The sequence below is a fragment of the Leuciscus leuciscus genome, assembly GCF_965113295.1.
Source record: "Leuciscus leuciscus genome assembly, chromosome: 2".
Lineage (NCBI taxonomy): Eukaryota > Metazoa > Chordata > Actinopteri > Cypriniformes > Leuciscidae > Leuciscus > Leuciscus leuciscus.
In genome coordinates, this window is record NC_138726.1 from 35,432,540 (window position 1) to 35,438,539 (window position 6,000).

Consider the following 6,000-nt stretch of genomic DNA (forward strand, 5'->3'; position numbering starts at 1 on the left):
CGGTGGTGTCTGTGCCGGTGTCCGTGCCGGAGAAGTTGGAGTCTGTTCTGGAGACATTGGTGTCCATGCCGGAGACTGTGGTGTCTATGTCGATGTCCGTACCGGAGACGTTGGTGTCCGTGCCTGGCCGGAGACAGTGGTGTCCGTGCCGGAGTTGTTGGTGTCTGTTCCGGAGACTTTGGTGTCCGTGCTGGTGTCCGTGCCGGAGATGGTGGTGTCCTTTCTGGAGACGGTGGTGTCCTTTCCGGAGACGGCGGTGTCTTCCAAAGATTTGAATTTTGGCGCAATTTTTTTCTCTATAGAGTGTTGATAGTAAATACACTAAGTCTCGTCATGCTAGCATGTGTGGAAGTATTTAAAACAAGGGTGTTACAACTAGCCCCGCGTTAGGTTGTGCCCCGCTCTCCCCTGTCCCTGGGGGTACGTGAGGTGACAAAGGGGTACTCGAACAAAATGCTAAGTTTTACGTTCATTTAATTCTACCCCACCTTAAAATAACATAAAGGCCCGGTTTCACAGACAGGGCTTAGATTAAGCCAGGATTAGGCCTTAGTTCAATTAGGACATTTAAGTAGCTTTTATAAAATTGCTTTAGAAAAAAACAATACTGGTGTGCATCTTGAGACAAAACAACGGCACTGACATATTTTCAGATATATGAATGCAAGTTGCTTCCAGTTAAAACAGCTCAAACATGCATGTTAGTCTGGGACTAGCTTAAGCCTTGTCTGTGAAACTGAGGGTAAAACTGAGCATGTATTTCTAGCAGGTAAAATACTGTAAATACATGACATCTGATCAAATTATCTCATCTTTTGCTGTCAAAACTGACTGCCTTCACTCAACAATGCTGCCTTGGCTAATCATGCTATAGCCTACTGCCGTTCTCGACCATGTAGTCTACCTTTGTAAAATTGGGGATTTAGCACTTACTAGCATGAAGAACAAAAATAGACACAGACTGTGCATAGAGATTGATTTAAGATTTAAACTCTCTTCGATACAAAAACATACCCTGTATGAGTTCCTGTGTTTAATGTTGATCACATTAATCGAATATCCACACGATTGCAAATGTGACATTGATTTTATACAACAGTTCAACAAACGAAAAGGTATTAATATTAAGTAATGTTAATTTTAAACACAGTATTGTCAGTATATATTTTTTTCAACAAAATAATAGCTCCACGAAAGCCACAGCAGAACAGCAGCACACAGGAGTGTTTGTGAATGAATCTGCGGCTTTGAACAAATCGTGAGTCAATGCTTCAATGATTTATTAATAACTGAATGAATGACTCGATGACTTGCCGCCACCTAAGGGTGGTTTTAATTTAATATTTAAAAGCATCACTTCGTTTTTTACCATCATTGCATATTTCTCTATTCATGGGTTTCATCAGGTCCCTTTCCACAGGTGTATTAATCAAGCACAATGCAGTCTGCATTCATAATCTAGGTGCTTGATTTTATACACCTGTGGAAAGGGACCTGATGAAACCCATGAATTGAACATTTTATTTTATTTTATTTAAAGCATTATTTATATTATAAAGGAATTTGTAATGGTAAAAAATGCACTGGAGAAATCGATTTAAGGGGGTATCGATAAAATATTGCCCCATACTGAAAAAGGTGTGACTGCAGAGAGGGGGTAGGAAGGATGTTAAAAGCCTTTGGGGGTAAGTTTGAAAACTCAACTGTACAAATGGTAGCTAATGTTTACAAAAATGTTTTATTTTTCGTTTTGGTTGTATTGTGTTTTCATTTGATGCATTAGAACAAAGTGTGAAGAAAACAAAAATTTGCGCTTCGAAGACAAAAATGAGAACACAAATGATCTGACCTGGGCTACATTCAGCCCCGACAAAAAGTTTCAAAACGTATTTTGAACGGAAACGGTGGTGCGATGAACACCCTGTTGCAACTATGGCAGCGGAGAAGGCCATTCTTTGTGTTATTTTTGAAGAATTTTCAGAGCCTGATGAAATCGGTATAAATACGTGTTTAATACTGCAAAATACGTTACAGTCACTGCCCTTGCCATCCAGAATAAAAGGGAACATCCCAATCGAGTGAAGGGATTTGTGGAAACTGACAAAACAAAAACAAACAAATTAATAAATAAACAAGGAGGCGTTTCTCTGACTGGATGTTCTTCCTCCATTTTTGGCCTATACTGGCGCTAAAAGAGGAGTATGGGAAATCCAGATTTCTGTGGAGACTTCCAGGCGAAAACCCGCCTAAAACACACCGTAAACAGGACTTAAAATGTAGCGGAAAAAACACCCAATCTGGCAACACCAGCCACCAATGTCGCACCGCCGCATGCGTAATCAAAACAAAAAGCAGCAGGTAGGCGACATCGCAGCAAAGCAGCAAGGAGGCGTCGTATGATCATTTAAACGAGTTTTATGACAAGGTCGGTGAGGATGGGAAAAATATTACATATCTGTGCAAACTTTGCCCGCCGGATTTCAAAAAGAAAATCCGCACTTGTTGAACCGCTGCCTGGTATATTTTTCCAGGATTACAGTATTCCTTTTTAGTAGCCTACTGAAATGTAATTTGAAATGGAAAATTATTAAAATTGACAAACATTTGCACCTAAGGACTACTGTGCTGTTTTTCTTTTAATAAATCCTCATTAAAAAAGACCATTCAAGCAGCACATTTTTCCTCATGTTTTTAAAGGACAAGTTCGGTATTTTACACTTAAAGCCCTGTTTTCAGATCGTTTCTGATGAAATTCAACGGTTAAGATTGAAATTTGGACAAATGCTGCTGGCCCGAGAATTTTCGGTTTCTGTGGTAGCACCCCCCCCCCCCCCCCAGATATATAGATATCTGTAATACTATTTTCACTAGTTAAAATGCTAATTCTTGATATCAACAATTGAATTTCACCTAGTAAAAACGTACTCTCAGGGAAGAGTACTAACGTAACCTCGGTTCCCTGAGAGCCGGGAATGAGCATTGCGTATACGCAGTGGGGAAACTCCTATTGAAGCCTATATTTAAAACGCAGTGCAGCTGCACAGAAAGTACCATAAGAGCAGCTAGCTCACTGATTGGCTGTGCTGCAGCAACTGCACATCCTATGGCGAAGCGGGTCTGACGCGAGCGCGTCAGAACCCGCCAGAATGGGCGTGGCTTATAGCTATAAAAGCCCATCATTTCGCCATAAAATCAGGTCAAATCAACTGAAGCAAACACCTAACAGATTGCAATAGTGCGGCAGGCTACGCAATACTCGTTCCCTACTCTCAGGGAACCGAGGTTACGTCAGTAACCGAGTATGTTCCCTTGCGAGAACGGTCACTTCGTATTGTGTAGCTATACGCAGTGGGGACACAATGTAAAGCACTGCACTATGGCAACTGACTCTGCTGTGAACTGGAGCCTAAGGCATAAGCCAGAGAGTCACAGTACAACATGAGCCACTAATCAAAAACTTTAGAAGGGAAAACACAATGGGGACCAGAAATGAATCGGGGCCTTATGATACAATATGCGAGTGGGAGAATAACAAGTTGGTGCGGCCACCGAAGCACACAAAGAGCTGTTCTGACTGCCTGAAAGGTGCAGAACGCTCCAAGTAGATTTTGAGAGCTCTGACTGGACAGATTAAATGAACCTCCTGTGATGACGGGTGCTAAGATGACGTCGTCACTGCCGAAGTCTTTACAAACTGTTTATGGGCTTATGTTTCTTTATATTTGTTATTTATGGTTTTGTGTTTCTTTTGACTATGGTGCAGTCCCTTAGGTTAATTATTCTATAACATTCATTTATAATAAGTTTAAGACATGCTGTTTGAGTTGGTTGCAGATAGGTACACATATCAGCGGTCATCACACAAGTTATGTCTACTATAGTTTTCCTTTGTTTGTTCTCATTAACCACACAGAGACAAGTTGTAGTTATGCATTTTTGTTATTTATTATTTCAAATCTGTATTTATCCCCACATTGCAAACAGTGACCCCACATGCTGTCTACTCACCATTTCCTGTCCCTGTGACTCCTCAAAGGAGGGGGCGGGACCACAGCTTCCCTTTTTCTTGTGTCGGGTTAAACCAATTCTATTAATAGGGAAGGGAACTTAACCCTTGGTAATGTAGGCATGGAGAAATGTCTTATGGTGTTTAGATTTAGTTTAAGTTGCTGAATGAGTTTAGTTTAATTATTTTTGGAAGTTAAATGGTTAAATGGTCATATGTTTAGGCTACAAAGGTTTTTGGTATTGATGCCCCTGCAGTTGATACGGTCTTGAGTGTAATGAGCCTTGCCTAGGCTATATAAGACAGTCTAAACTGAACCTTGGGAGGTAAAAGATGGGGTTATATTGCTGAAGTATTCATGAAGAGTTTGCTGCCTGTAGCAATTTGTTTTCCTTTGTTTGTTAATACATCAAAGTTTGCACTGAGTCAAGTGTATATTTATTTTGGTTTAATTTTGTAATTTTTGTTCTTTGACAAATCACTGTGAATATATTCACTCCTACTTCTCCACTGGCATTTAATAAAAATCTTATTTGGATGATGTCTGAGTCCTGAGCCTATCTACCACCTCCCCTTGATCTCCACGGGACACGTTATGACACCTCCCCGTCGTTTACCAAGGGGGGGAAGCGCATACAGTGTGATAACCTGCACTCTGAAAGGTGTTGAGAGCACTTTAGGTACATAGCCGTGTCTCGGCTTGAGAGTTACTCTGGAGTCACCAATCCCAAACTCCAGGCAGGTAGGGCTCATGGAGAGCGCCTGCAAATCGCCTACTCGCTTAACTGATGCCAAGGCCAACAGAAAGGCGATTTTCAGCGAAAGAGGCTTTAGGTCAGCCGACTGAAGTGGCTCGAATGGAGGACCCTTCAGGGCTCCAAGGACCTTGGAGAGGTCCCAAGCTGGCACAGAAGGGGGGCGAGAGGGGTTCATCCTCCTAGCCCCTTTGAGAAAGCGAACGACAAGGTTGCTTTTCCCTAGCGATTGGCCAGCCGACTGGTACTTCACATGAATGGGGTTCAAGGTTCTTAGCTGCACACCAGCTGGAGAACACAGACCATTTCAGGGCATAGAGGCGCCTTGTGGAGGGCGCTCTGGCCTCAGTAATAGTATCTAGGACTCTCTCTGGGAGGTCCCTGGACACCCGTTGAGGGGCCACACATGGAGGGCACACAGGTCTGGGTCAGGGTGCCAAATCGCCCCGTTCGCCTGCATGAGGAGGTCCCTCCTCATCGGTACAGGCCATGGGGCTGAGTCCACCATCTGTGCCAGCTCTGGGAACCAGACCTGGCTCTTCCAGAGGGGGGCTACCAGAAGGACCGAGCATCTGCTCGTTCTGATCTGCTCGATGACCTGTGTAACATCGAGACTGGAGGAAACGCATAAAGCGAAGGCCAAGGTTTGGCCAAGGCCAAGGCCAAGGCCAAGGCCAAGGAACACATAAAGCGAAGGTTCTGGCTGGGCCAGGAATGAGCCAGCGCATCCCTGTTCTTCGAGAAGAACATTGGGCAGTGAGTGTTGTTCTCTGAGGCGAAGAGGTCGACCTCCGCCCTCCCGAACACACTCCAGATCAGACAGAACGTCTGAGGGCTGGATAGCATGTCCGCCCCCAGATTTTGGATGCCCGGAACATGGGCAGCTCTCAGAGAGAGCAGGTTGGCATGTGTCCGAAGTTTCTGGCCATGCCATACAGGTTGCCTGACCTGAGGCCACCCTGGCGATTTATGTTGGATACCACTGACAAGTTGTCTGTTCGAACTAAGGGGTGGTGCCCTCTCAGGTCTGGCCAGACCACTCTCATTTCGAGGCAGTTGATGTGCAACTCCTTCTCCGGGCCCGATCAGAGGCCGGAGACAGGCTTGCTCTCGTACAGTGCTCCCCAACCTAGGTTGGAAGTATCCGTGAATATCACCTTCCTCCTGGGGGCCACGCCCATGGTTACGCCGGACTGGTACCAATTCGGAGCCTTCCAAGGAGCCAGGGCTCTTATGCAG